Source organism: Rattus rattus, chromosome 4 (assembly GCF_011064425.1).
Source record: "Rattus rattus isolate New Zealand chromosome 4, Rrattus_CSIRO_v1, whole genome shotgun sequence".
Taxonomy (NCBI): Eukaryota; Metazoa; Chordata; class Mammalia; order Rodentia; family Muridae; genus Rattus; species Rattus rattus.
The window spans coordinates 88,860,791-88,875,797 of NC_046157.1; the positions used below are offsets into that span (position 1 = coordinate 88,860,791).

General features: G+C 40.1%; 1 protein-coding gene across 1 annotated transcript in view; it reads left to right on the top strand.

Annotated features, from left to right (window-relative positions):
* Positions 1-15,007, top strand: part of Adgre1 (adhesion G protein-coupled receptor E1) — a 116,175-nt gene that overhangs the window by 81,688 nt on the left and 19,480 nt on the right. The window lies entirely within an intron of this gene.

Genomic DNA, 15,007 nt, shown 5'->3' on the forward strand with positions numbered 1-15,007 from the left:
TGGGCTGTGCCCCTATCCAGCCGAACAATCTGCCCATGTTCCTTTGCTCATCACTATCTAGTTCCCTCTCCAGAGTCTTTTTTTTTTTTTTTTTCTTTTTTTTTTTTGGTTCTTTTTTTTTCGGGAGCTGGGGACCCAACCCAGGGCCTTAGCTTCTTAGGCAAGTGCTCTGCCACTGAGCTAAATCCCCAACCCCTCCAGAGTCTTTTCATAGTGTCCCCTGACAGTGTCCTAGTTTTCTCTCTGTTGCTGTAATAAACAATATTACAAAAGCAGCTTGGGCAAGAAAGGGATTCTTTTAGCCTACACTTTCATATCACGGTTCAGCAAGGCAGGAACTAAAGTAGGGACCATGGAGGAATGCTGCTTTCTGGCATTCTCCTCTTGCCTTACTCAGCCTGCTTCCTTATATAGTGTAGGACTACCAGCCCAGGGATAGTGTTGCCCATGAAGAACTGAGCCCTTCCATCTCAATGCTCCATACCCCTACCTACAGGTCAAACTATTTTTTTCATTCTTTCTATTGGATATTTTCTTTATTTACATTTCAAATGTTATCCCCTTTCTTGGTTTTCCTCCAGAACCCCACTATCCCATTCCCCCTCCCCCTGCTTCTATGAGGGTGCTCCGTAACCACCTACCAACTCCCTCCCATATCCCTGCCCTGGCATTCCCCAACACTGGGCATCCAGCCTTCACAGGACCAAGGGACTCTCCTCCCATTGATGCCCGACAAGGGCTTCCTCTGCTACATATGAAGCTGGAGCCATGGGTCCCTGCATGTGTACTCTTTTGTTGGTGATTTAGTCCCTGGGAGCTCTAGGGGGTCTGGTTTGTTGATACCCCTTCAGCTCTTTCAGTCCTTTGTCTAACTCTTTGGGGACCACATGCTCAGTCCAGTGGTTGGCTGTGAGCATCTGCCTCTTTATTTGTCAGGCTCTGGCAGAACCAATCAGGAGACAGCCCAGGCTCCTGCCAGCAAGCACTTCTTGGTAGTGTCTGGGTTTGGTGACTGTATATGGGATGGATCCTTAGGTGGGGCAGTCTCAGGATGACCTTTCCTTAAGTCTCTGCTCTACTCTTTGTCCCCATATTTCCTCCCTTGAGTATTTTGTCCCCCCTTCTTTTTTCCTTTTTTTATTGGATATTTTATGTATTTACAATTCAAATGTTATTCCCTTTACTCTCTCTCCCATTCCCTTCCTCCCTTCTATCTGCTTCTATGAAGATGCTACCACTCCCACCCACCCACTCCCACCTCAACACCCTGGCATTCCCCTACATGGGGGAAATGAGTCTTCACAAGACCAAGGCTTCTACTCCAATTGATGCCAGACAATGCCATCTTCTACTACATATGTGACTGGACCATGGGTCCCTCCATGTATACACATTATTGGTGGTTTAGAACCTGTGAGCTCTGGGGGGGGGTGCGGTCTAGTTTGTTGATATTGTTGTTCTTCTTATGGAGTTTCAAACACCTTTAGCTCTTACAGTCCTTTCTTTAATTCCTCCACTGGGGTCCCTGTGCTCAGACCAATGGTTAGCTGCAAGCATCCTCATCTGTATCAGTAGGGCTCTGGGAGAGCCTCTCAGGAGACATCCATATTAGGTTCCTGTCAGCAAGCACTTCTTGGCATTAGCAATAGTGACTGGGTTAGTGGTTGCATATGGAATGAATCCCCAGGTGGGGCAGTCTCTGGATGACCTTTTCTTCAACCCCTGCTCCACCCTTTGTCTCTGTATTTCCTCCCTTGGGTATTTCCTTCCCCTTTCTAAGAAGGACTGAAATATCCACACTTAGTTCTTCCTTCTTCTTAAGCTTTATGTGGTTTGTGAATTTTATCTTGGGTATTTCAAGATTTTGGGCTGGTACCCACTTATCAGTGAGTGCATACCATGTGTGTTCTTTTGTGAAAGGATTACCATTCAGTATGATATTTTCTAGTTCCATCCATTTGCCTAAGAATTTTATGTAGTCACTGTTTTTAATAGCTGAGTCGTATGCCATTGTGCAAATGTACATTTTCTGTATCCATACTTCAGTTCAAGGACATCTGGGTTCTTTCCAGCTTCTGGCTATTATAAATGAGGCTGCTATGAACACAGTGGAGCATGTATCCTTGTTATATGTTAGAGCATCATTTGGGTTTATGCCAGGAGAGGTATAGCTGGGTCCTCTGGTAGTACTAGGTCCAATTTTCTGAGGAACCTCCAGACTGATTTCCAGAGTGGTTGTACCAGTTTGCAATCCCAGCAACAATGGAGGAATGTTCCTCTTTCTCCATATCCTCATCAACATCTGTTGTTATCTGAGTTTTTGATCTTAGCCGTTCTGACTGGTGAGAGGTGGAATCTCATGGCTGATTTGCATTTCCCTGATTACTAAGGATTTTGAACATTTCTTTAGGTGCTTCCCAGCCATTTGGTTCCTCAATTGAGAATTCTTTGTTTAGTTCTGTACCCCATATTTTAGTAGGATTATTTGATTCTCTGGAGTCTTACTTCTCAAGATCTTTGTACATATTAGATATTAGCCTTCTATCAGATGTAGGATTGGTGAAGATCTTTTCCCAATCTGTTGGCTGCCTTTTTGTCTTACTGACAGTGTCCTTTGCCTTATAGAAGATTTGAAATTTTATGAATTCCAATTTGTTGATTCTTGATCTTAGAGCATAAGCCATAGCTTTTCTGTTCAGGAAAATTTCCCCTGTGTCCATGTGTTCGAAGCTCTTCCCCACTCTCTCTTCTATTTTTTAAAATTTATTTTCTTGGATATTTTATGTATTTACATTTCAAATGTTATGCCTTTTTCTCCTCTCCCACGTCCCCTCCTCCTGCTTTTATGTGGTTGCTCCCACTCCCACCCACCCACCCACTCCAACCTCAATGTACTGGCATCACCATACATTGGGGGAAAGGAGTCTTCACAGGATCAAGACATTTCCTCCTAATGATGCTGGACAATGCCATCCTCTACTACATATATGGCTGGAGTCATGGGTCCCTCGATGTGTACTCATTGGTTGGTGGTTTAGTCCCTAAGAACTCTGGTGAAGTCTGGTTGGTTGATATTGTTGTTCTTCCTATGGGGTTGCAAACCCCTTCAGCTCCTTCAGTCTTTTCTCTAAATACTCCATTGGGGTCCCCCTGTTCAGTCCAATGGTTAGCTGTAACCATCCTCATCTGTATCAGTACGGCTCTGGTACAGCCTCTCAGGAGACACCCACATCTTGCCCCTGTCAACAAGTGCTTCTTGGCATCAGCAATAGTGACTGGCTTTGGTGGCTGAAAGTGGGATGGATCCCCTGGTAGGGCAGTATCTGGAAGACCTTTTCTTCAGTTCCTGCTCCACTCTTTGTCCTTGTATTTCCTCCCTTGAGTATTTTGTTCTTCCTTCTAAGAAAGAATGAAGCATGCACAGTTTGGTCTTCCCTCTTCTTGGGCTTCATATGATCTGTGAAGTTTTTCTCAGGTATTCCAAGCTTTTGGGCTAATATCCACTTATCAGTGAGTGCATACCATGTGTATTATTTTGTGACTGGGTTACCTCACACAGGATAATATTTTCTAGTTTCATCCATTTGCCTAAGAATTTCATGTAGTCATTGTTTTTATTAGCTAAGTGGTACTCCATTTTGTAAATGTACTGAATTTTCTGTATCCATTCCTTTACTGAAGTGCCCTTCAGGTTCTTTCCAGGTTCTGGCCATTATAAATAAAGCTGCTATAACCATAGTGCAACATGTGTCCTTGTTATATGTTGGAGTATCTTTTGGATGTATGTCTAGGAGTGGTATATCTGGGTCCTTCATGTAGAACTATGTTAATTTTTTGAGGAACCTCCAGACTGATTTCCAAAGTGGTTGTACCAGTCTTCAATCCCATCAACAATGGAAGATTGTTCCTATTTCTCCACATCCTCGCCAATATCTGCTGTCACCTGAGTTTTTGATCTTAACCATTCTGACTGGTATGATGTGGAATCTTAGGGTTGTTTTGATTTGCATTTCCCCAATGACTAAGGATATTGAATGTTTCTTTAGATGCTTCTCAGCCATTCAATATTCGTCAGGTGAGAATTCTTTGTTTAGCTCTGTATCCCACTTTTAAAAATAGGATTATTTGATTCTCTGGAGTCTGACTTCTTGAGTTCTTTGTATATATTGAATATTAGCCCTCTATTAGATATAGGATTGGTAAAGACCTTTTCCCACTCTGTTGGTTGCTGTTTTGTCCTAATGACAGTGCCCTTTGCCTTACAGAAGCTTTGCCATTTTATGAGTTCCCATTTATTGATTCTTGATCTTAGAGCGTAAGTCCTTGGTGTTCTGTTCAGGAAATTTCCCCCTGTGCCTATGTGTTCAAGGCTCTTCCCCACTTTTTCTTCTATTAGTTTCAGTGTATCTGGTTTTGTGTGGAGGTCTTTGATCCACTTGGACTTGAGCTTTGTACAAGGAGATAAGAATGGGTCAATTTGCATTTTTCTACATGCTGACCTCTAGTTGAATGAGCACCATTTGTTGAAAATGCTGTCTTTTTTCTGTTTTTAATTTCTTATTGTTATTTTTTTATCTGATTTCAAATGTTATTCCATTTTCTGGTTCCCCCTCACAACCCCCTATCACATCCCCTCTTCACCCTGCTTTGATAAGGGTACTCTCCCACCCACCCAGTCCTGCCTCACTGCTCTACCACTCACCTATGCTGGGGCTTTAAACCATCACAGGACTAAGGGCCTCTCATTCCATTGATGCCATACAAAACATCTTCTGTTAACAAAGTAATCTTATAAGGACAGCATTTAACTGAGGCTGGCTTACAGGTTCAGAGATTTAGTCCATTATCACCATGACAGGAACTTGGCAGTTCCAGACAGGCATGGTGCAGGAGGACATGAGAGTTCTACATCTTTATCTGAAGGCTGCTAGTAGAAGACTGTCTTGGAGGCAGCTAGGATGAGAGCATTAAAGCCCACACCCACAGTGACATACCTACTCTAACAGGGCCACACCTCCAAATAGTGTCCCTCCATGGGCAAATCATTACAGCACCCCTTTCTATATCCAATTGATAATTCTGTAAATGCTGGCAAGATCTTGGTATTGTTATTTTTATGACCCATCATGGATCTCATATTTTGTAAATATTTGTCCTTTTTTTTTTTACTATTCCAGAGGCAATCTAGAATTGTATCTGATTGGCTGTAGTAAAAATCTGACAGCCAATCACTGGGCGGGAAGTAGAGGCAGAACTTGAGAGGTGGGGAAGGCAGGTACTGGTAGAAGAGATGAGACAATGGAAATGTGCCCCCTACAGAAAGAGAGGGGCAGGGAGGTGCTGTGGCAGGCATTGTGAGAAGAAATGAGGCAAGGAAAATGTGCCAGCAGACATGGAGGTGAACAATGGATCAAAATGGAGAAGAGATGTAGAACTAGCAATGTGATAGAACATAGTGCCAAGATTAGTCAGGTTAAATTAGGTAGCTGGCTGGGAGCTAAAAGGTCTAGGCTTTAAAATATTAAAAAACCTTTGTGTCATTATGTATATTGAAAATCCCACTATATAAATCCCAAGGAGACAGTGCTGTATGACAGCTGCATTTGGGAACAGATAATATATAAATGATAATTATTGTGACAGGAGTGGGTGCAGTGTCCCATGACTCCATAAACAATGCTCAACACAACTTGAAGGGGATCCATTTCCATAGGCTGTGTTATGAATTGTGTTTCCTAGACCCAGGCAGAGACATGGCCATGGATGGAGACAATAGAGCCACTGAAGGAAGATACAGTGAGCAGAAAAGTGATCTTCAAGGAAGCTTCAGCATTCAGTGGACAGGCTAAGAGGGAATAGATACTAATAGAAGGGGAAATAAAGGCTATGAAGAGGGTATCTAAGGGAGCGATGTGACTGAGGTGGTTGATGGAGAGGAGATCAAGGGGGCAGTGGCCAATGGTATCCAGGGGAGCTGAGAAACCCATCAAGGTTCCTGGTGGAGTGCTTATCTTGTTAGCTTGATGGGATTTGGAGTCACTTAGGAGATATGCCTCTGGTATGTCTTCGAGAACATTTCGAGAGAGGTTTAAGTGAGGAGGTGAAAGCCTATCTGGAAAATGAGCAATGCCATCATATCAGCTGTGGCGCTGAACAGAATAGAAGCAGGTGGAGGACCAGCATTGCCTTTGTCAGGTTTCTCCTTACAAGAGCAGCATGAGCAGCTGCCTCTTATTTCCACCACCACACTGTAGTGGCCTGAATGAGAATGTCCCCCAAAGGCTCAGGTGTTTAAACACATAGTCTCCAGTTGGTGGTGCTGCTTTGAGAGGGTTAGGAGGTACAACCGTGGTGCAGGAAGTATGCCACTGGGGTGGGCTGTGCTTCCGATTTGCTTTTTCTGATCAGTGCTTACATTTGAAGATGTGAACTCTCGGCTTCCTGTATCTGCCACCAAGCCTGCTACCTGCTGCATTGCATTTTCGCCACAATGACTCTTATCCTGTAAGCCCAAAGAATCTCCTCCTTCTATCAGTTTCCTTGGTCATCGTGTTTTATCACAGCCACAGAAAATTACTTATACACATGCCTTCTTTGCTATGGTGGACCATATCCTTAAATTATGAGCCCAAATAAACCTCTCCTTCCTTAAACCACTCCTGTCAGTGATTTTTGCAACAGTGAGACAAACTGAATAAATAGTCATGGATTGGCAGCCACTCCTGCCCCTGCCCTTTAAATTGGCTTCACCATTTTCTCAGCAGCCTATTGGTCATCGGTCATTTGGTGACCTCAGCCAAAAGCTAGTCCCCTTCCCCCACCAGGAGTCTCAAGGGTGATTAAGTACCAAGGTCAAAGTGGAATGGACTGAAGAATGACTGTGAGGTAAGAGACACTAACATGAAGATGTCTTCCAGCCATGTAGGCCAAGTTCCTGGATGGGCTGAAGTTAGCACAAAGGGACATGGTAACTTTACGAGAACCCCAATTAAAGTTCAGAAGTAGTTAGGTTTTTTGAGTCTAGGTTTGTCTTACTTATTTTTCTATGCCATTTTCTCCCCTTCTGGAATATGACATTGATTAGAATGTGAGTGTTTGAGGTGTTGACAAGGGAACAAGGGGCTGGAGTTTCCAGAACAAACATTGAGTTAATTCTACTGCTACATCTGAACAATGTGGATAAATTAGAAAAACATGGCACAGACCACACACAATGCTTGAATGGTCCCCCACTGATGTAAGGATTAATAAGTCCCCCAGTCCCTTTTGTTAAGTATTCACTACCATCCTCCATCAGTGTAACAGCTGTTCTTTAAGGAACACCAACTTTGTGATCCCCCCTAGGACATGATGTCTCTCAACCCTGTGATGGAAAGGCATGAGGGGAGGAGCCTAGGGAGCTCATTGGCTTTAGGCATGCTTGTCTGGATTGGCAACAACTTTTGCCTTGTCTTTCATGGTTTCTGTAGATTGCCTCTGCCCCTCAGGTACCTAAAATCTTGCTCTCTGAGGCTCTGCATAACATGAAGCTTCCTTTCAGAATGTTCTTTAGAAAGAACCCCAAGAACTGGCATTTATGTTAATTCAAAGAAAGCATATATGAATAGCCTACCCACTCAGTTCTGTTCTTGTAACAGAACACTCATTTACAACATGTCAATGTCAACAATGTCTTTTTCTATTGGATGGTTTTAGCTCCTCTGTCAAAGATCAGGGGACCATAGGTGTGTAGGTTCATTTCTGAGTCTTTGATTCTATTCCTTTGATCTTCATGCCTGTCTCTGTACCAATACCATACAGATTTTATCACAATTTCTCTGTAATACAGCTTGAGGTCAGGGATAGTGATTTCCCAGAAATTCTTTTATTCTTTTGAGAAATTCTTTTGAGAATAGTTTTCCCTATCCTGAAATTTTTGCTTTTCCAAATTAATTTTCAAATTGCTCCTTCAAATTCCATCAAGAATTGTGATGGGGGGGTTGGGGATTTGGCTCAGTGGTAGAGCACTTGCCTAGGAAGCACAAGGTCCTGGGTTCGGTCCCCAGCCCTGAAAAAAAGAAAAAAAAAAAAGAATTGTGATGGGGATTGCATTGAAACTGTAGATTGCTTTCGATAAGATGACCATTTTTACTTTATTAATCCTGTCAATCCATGAGCACCGGAGGTCTTTCTATCTTCTGATATCTTCTTTGATTTCTTTCTTCAGAGACTTGAAGTTCTTGTCATCCAGATCTTTCACTTGCTTGGATAGAGTCACACCAAGATATTTTATATTATTTGTGGATATTGTGAAGGGTGTTGTTTTTCTAATTGCTTTCTCAGCCTGTATATCTTTCGTGTAGAGAAAGGCTACTATTTGGGTTAGTTTTATATCCAGACACTTTGCTGAAGTTGTTTATCAGCTGTATGAGTTCTCTGGTGGAATTTTTGGTGTCACCTAAGTATACTATCATATCATCTGCAAACAGTGATATGTTGACTTCTTCATTTCCAATTTGTATCCTTTGACCTCTTTTTGTTGTCTAATTGCTCTGGCTAGGAATTCAAGTACTATATTGAATAGGTAGGGAGAGTTGGGCAGCCTTTCTAGTCCCTGATTTTAGTGGAAATTGCTTCAAGTTTCCATTTAGTTTGATATTGGCTACTGGTTTGCTGTATATTGCTTTTACTATGTTAAGATATGGGCCCTGAATTCCTGATCTTTCCAAGAGTTTGAATTCAAGGGATATTGAATTTTGTCAGATGCTTGCTCATCATCTAATGAAATGATCAGGTGATTTTTTTCCTTGAGTTTGTTTATATAGTGGATTAAGTTGATGGATTTCTATATATTGAGCCATCTCTGCATCCCTGGGATGAAGCCCAGGATCATGATGGATGATGGTTTTAATATTGTTGTGGTAAAAAAGAAAAATGTCATGACCAGTTTTCACACATACAGCTCTGTGCTTTCTCTCCTGAACATACAGCTTTCTTTCCCAGCTCTCTCTCTGACCCAGGCAGTCTGCATGCCATTCTAGTGTGGCCTCTTGCCACACTGTTTTGCTTTAACTCATAGTTCCCTTGGGTTGTTACCTCACCAATTCCGTGACTGGCTTGGTGCACCCCACCACCACAAATTCTCTTGAATGCAATTAAGTAGCCACATGAAAAAAAATCACACAATAACCTCTGATCCAATTGATAATATATAATTTGCCCATCTAGACAGCACAAAATCCTATACACACCCATCCCTTATAAATAGTCATAGCACCTATATCTATGCATAGAGAAGATTCTTAACATCTGCTGCTGTGTTCTCCCAGCTCCTTCTCCTTGCTCCTTGCTCCTTCTCTCCTGTATCTCCCTTCCTTCTAAAACCTCTGTTCCTGCCTCCCTTCCTTCTCATCCAATGACAGGCCTCGTTTTATCTTATCTGCCTTTACCTGCATAATGACATCAACCTACACCTCACCCTTCTGGTCTAATTAAAAAAAAATTCTCTCTCAAATGTAAGCTGAGCACAACTATTATAATTTTGTAATAATTAACACCCAGTCCAACATTTTATCAGTTAAACAGAACATTTAGTTATCTATTCCAGCTTAAGAAAGGCTTAAAATCCATGTTATATCCTGGATATCTTGTATACTATGTGATAACTATCTAATTAAATATGTATTCTCAAGGTTAAACAGCCTTGGTGGGCTATGAGACTATAACTAGTTTCAACCCCACCAGAAATCGGAGACAACCAATATATTTGTAAATATAGGAAGCCTAACATGACTCCCAGAACTGAGAAAGGTGAGACATTTTTTTACTTGCACAGTTACCTGTTAGTGACATATGAGAGCAGGTCTTCAGCCTTCTGGCCTAGGATCATCTGACAGATTTTTTAAGTGCAGAATTTCAAAGGGCTGGTCCTTCTGGCTCAGCAGAAATTATCAATTCACTATTCTGCAATGTGTCTTTTTCTGGACAGTATTTAGTCTGTAGAATAATCAGGCAATTTCTGTCCAGTTACTACCCAGTCACAATGAGGTGGATATATTCAATTTCTTCTTTGAATCCACCAAAGGGGATAACATTAAATGTCATATTTTTTGGATTTCTGCCATTTTTGAAAACAATTTATCTATATAAAGAAATCTGGACTGTTGTCCATTAACCACTCTCAGCTATTTCTGATGAGAATACTTTGAAAACACCCTAACAGTAAACTATCAGCCATGAATTTTTTATTTAGTCCTTAATTCCTATGCTTAATCATCTCAGATTAGTTTACAATGGCATTAAGAGAAGGATTGGGTCCAAACCTTGTACTTTTAAATTTTTGGTAACAATAAAGGGAATTTATGCCAATGAAAGCCTTAACTTATATCAAATAAATTCTATACCAATATAAAGATTATAACTTTAGCTTAGTAACAAATACAAGGATTTTTACCAAATGAGATTATGGCTATACGATCAATTCTAGCTAATTCCTTTCTGTTAAATTATGACCATTTTTAAATTCTTCAGAAAGACAACCTTAGAATAACCACTTTTAGCCTCTCAAAGTTTAGGGAATCTGGGCAATGACTCTTCAATAACTTCTTCAAGCTGTATGTGGGCATTGAGATATCCTTGTGGGGAGGGGGTATGGAAAATGGAGGAATAATTGTTGTAGCCTGATGTCTGTCTTGACTGGACTCAGGGGAAAGTCCTTGAGATCAGGAATCCAAGCAGCCAGGTCAGCATTCGGATGATGAGCTTTACCAAGCTGTACATTCTCTAAGATATAAATATCAAAACAAAATTTTAGTATTACGATATCTTTTTGTTTGAGTGTCTTGAATTTAATTTTTCAGGAGGTCTAACTTTGTCAAATCTAATCAATATAACTCTGGAAGATGTCCAAAGCCTAATCACCCTTTTTAAAAACACAAAGACAAAAAATGTTTCTTCCAAAATATTGTGTTCTTTAGTCTGTAGCCAGAAAAGCTTGTATCTTGTACTCTGTCCCAGAGAAATAATGTAACCACAAGATTAAAAATCATGCCCATTGTGAAAATTAAAGCAATATAAAACAGAGAAGTAAGCTAAACAATACCATATGAGCCTGTTTAGGCTTCTCTAATCTGTCATGCCAGGAAATTAACCCAGAATTCCCATGGAGCCTGTGTTAAGAGAATATGAACCTTCTGTTTTGGTAAACATAAAAAATAACTACAAACCCTCACTAGCTAGCATTGATGAGCCATATGGCATAGCGAGGTAATTCATAAAACAATTTAATCACTTTTTTATTAATACCAATAACAATACGAAGTAAGCAACTTGTCAAACTAAGACTTTAGACCAAAATATTACCATGTTAAAATATTACAGATGTTAAGCTCTCTGCCTGGAGCATCAAACTTTTATTTATTAATATCTTGTATAATATATGTCTGTATTCACTCTGTCTGGTGTACAGACTTCCATTTTATAATAACTTTTATGATTTGCAAATATCACCACTCTCTACTTGGAGTCAGTGACTAATCTTCCCTATCTAAGTTCTGAACTGCAGGTGAAAATCCCCATGTGATTCTGTACTCTCTCCTTCCAACTATAAAAACAAATTTAACCACATTTCCATTAATACCTGTCATTAAGAAGCAGGCAACTTGTCAAACCAGGATTTTAGCTTAAAATTCCTGTGGAGCCCACATTAGAGAGAATCTGAGTATACTGTAGGCCAAAATATTACCATCTATCTGTTAAGCTCTCTACCTGGAGTGTCAGACTTTTATTAATAACTTCTATGGCATATGTCTGTATTCACTCTGCCTGGTGTTACAGACTTTAATTTATTTCTACCTAGTTCTGCATCATGGATGAAACTCCCCATGTGATTCAGACAAACTCTGTATATAAGTATTCTAAAAGCAAAGAAACCAGGCTTTTAAATAAACCATACTCTAATCAACACCGGCTAAGGAGGCAGGCATCTTCCATTTATTTAGCTCTCTGTGGCTAGGAGCAGCCTGCACTTTCCACAGCAGGGGACCTGAGCCTGCTAGCAGACTGCCTCTGTTTCTTTTGTTTAAGATTCATGAGCTAGCAACATCATGTGACTCAACATGGCACTGGACCCTTCTTAGAAAATAACACACTTTCAGGCTGAAAAACTTCAATTTTTCACGGATTCTTACCTCACGTTTGGTGCCACTTATGGTAAAAAACGAAAAAAACTGTGGAACTGGTTTCCATGTATATTGCTCAGCACTTTGTCTCCCTCTGACTTTCTCTCTGACCTGGGCGGTCTGCGTACCATTCCAGTGTGGCACCTTGCCATGCTGTTTTGAGTTCACTCACAGTTCCCTTGGCAGGTATACACCAGGCATACACATCTCAACTCTATGGCAGGTTTGGTGGGTTCCGCCACCACAGCTTTTAACTCAATTAAGTCACCACATGAAAGAACACACCACACAATAACCTCTGATCCATTCGATAATGTATAATTTGCCCATCTAGACAGCACAAAATCCTGTACATACCTATCCCTTATAAATAGTCATGAAAACTTGTATCTATGTGCAGAAAGAATCTTAACGTGGCCCTCGCTCTGGATCCTCCTCTTCTGCTTTCCCTTCCTTCTAAAACCTCTGTTCCTGCCTCCTTTCCTTCTCATCCAATGACAGGCCTCATTTTAGCTTGTCTGCCTTCACCTGCATAATGACATCAACCTATACTTATTTGTTCTTGGATTCAGTTGCGTGTATTTTATTGAGTATTTTTGCATCAATATTCATAAGGGAATTTTGTCTGAAGTTCTCTTTCATTGTTGGGTCTCTGTGTGGTTTAGGTGTAAGAATAGTTGTGACTTCATAGAATGAATTGGATAGTGTTTCTTTTCTTTCTATTTTGTGGAATAGCTTGAACAGTATTGGTATTTGTGTTCTTTGAAGGTCTGATAGAATTCTATCCTAAACGCTTCTGGGCGTTTTTTGCTTGGGAGACTTTTAATGACTGCATCTATTTCTTTAGGGGTTATGGGACTGTTTAGATGGTTTTTCTCATTCTCATTTACCTTTGGTACCTGATATCTGTCTAGAAAAACCATCCATTTCATCCAGATTTTCCAGTTTTGTTGAGTATATGCTTTTGTAGTAGGATCTGATGATTTTTTAGATTTCCCCAGTTTCTATTGTTATGCCTCCATTCTCATTTCTGATTTTGTTACTTTAGATACTGTCTCTGTGTCCTCTGGTTAGTCTGGCTAAGGGTTTATCTATCTTGTTGATTTTATCAAAGAACCAGCTCCTGGTTTTGTTGATTCTTTGTATAGTTCTTTTTGTTTCTACTTGGTTGATTTCAGCCCTGAGTTTGATTATTTCCTGCCATCTACTCCTCCTGAGAGTATTTGCTTCTTTTTGTTGTAGAGCTTTCAGATGTGCTGTCAAGCTGCTGACATATGCTCTCTCCAGTTTCTTTTGGAGTTTCCCTATTATCATTGCTTTCATTGTGTTCCATACGTTTGGGTATGTTGTGCCTTCATTTTTCATTGAATTCTAAAAAGTCTTTAATTTCTTTATTTCTTTCTTGGCCAAGTTATTGTATAGTAGAGCATTGCTCAGCTTCCATGAGTACGTGGACTTTCTGTGGTTTTTGTTTTTATTAAAGATCAGCCTTTGTCTGTGGTGATTGGATGGAATGCTTGGGATTATTTTATTCTTTTATCTGTTGAGGCATGTTTTGTGACCAATTATATGGTTAGTTTTGAAGAAGGTGTCAGGAAGTGCAGAGAAGAAGGTATATTCTTTGTCTTAGGATGAAATGTTCTACAGATATCTCTCAAATCTCCTTCATAACTTCTGTTAGTCTCACTGTGTCTCTGTTTAGTTTCTGTTTCCATGATCTGTCCACTGCTGTGAGCAGTTTGCTAAAATCTCCTAGTAATACTGTGTGAGGCTCAATGTGTGCTTTGAGCTTCAGTAATGTTTCTTTTACAAATGTGGGTGCCCTTGCATTTGGGGCATAGATGTTCAGAATCAAGAGTTCCTCTTGTTGGATTTTTTCTTTGATGAGTATTATTGTCTTTCTCCATCTTTTTTGATAAGTTTATTTGAAAGTCTATTTTATTGGATATTGGAATGTCTACTCCAGCTTGTTTCTCTAGTGCATTTGCTTGCAATTTTTTTCCCAGCCTTTTACTTTGAAGTAGTGTTTGTCATTGTCACTGAAGTATGTTTTCTGTATGCAACAAACTGCTTGATCCTGTATCCGGTCTTTTTACTTATGTTTTTTTATTGGTGAACTGAGTCCATCGATGTTGAGAGATATTAGGGATCAATGAATATTGCTTCCTATTATTTTTGTTATTCGAGGTAGAATTATGTTTGTGTGTTTCTCTTCTTTTAGGTTTGTTGCGATAAGATAATTTCTTGTTTTTCTTGGGTGTAGTTTCCCTCCTTGTGGTAAAGTCTTTTCCTTCTATTAACCTCTGTAGGGCTGGATTAGTGGAAAGTTATTGTTTAAATTTCATTTTGTCTTGGAATACCTTGGCTTCTCCATCTATGGTAATTGCAAGTTTTGCTGGCTATAGTAGCCTGGGCTGGCATTTTTGTTCTCTTAGGGTCTATATGACATCTGTTCAGGATCTTCTGGCTTTTAGAGTCTCTGTTGAAAAGTCTGGTGTAATTCTTATTTTTCTGCCTTTATATGTTACATGACCATTTTCCCTTACTGCTTTCAAGATTCTTTCCTTTCTCTGTGCATTTGGTGTTTTATTTATTATGTGACGGGATGAATTTCTTTTCTGGTACTACCTGTTTGGTGTTCTTCAGGCTTCTTGTATGTGTACGGGCATCTCTTTAGTTTAGCAAATTGTCTTCTATAATTCTGTTGAAGATGTTTGCTGGCTTTTTGAGTTGGGAATCTTCACTCTCTTCTATATGCATTATTTTTAGGTTTGTTTTTTTTTTTTCATTATGTCCTGGATTTCTTGAATGTTTTGAGATAGAAGATTTTTGCTTTTTTTTTTTTTACT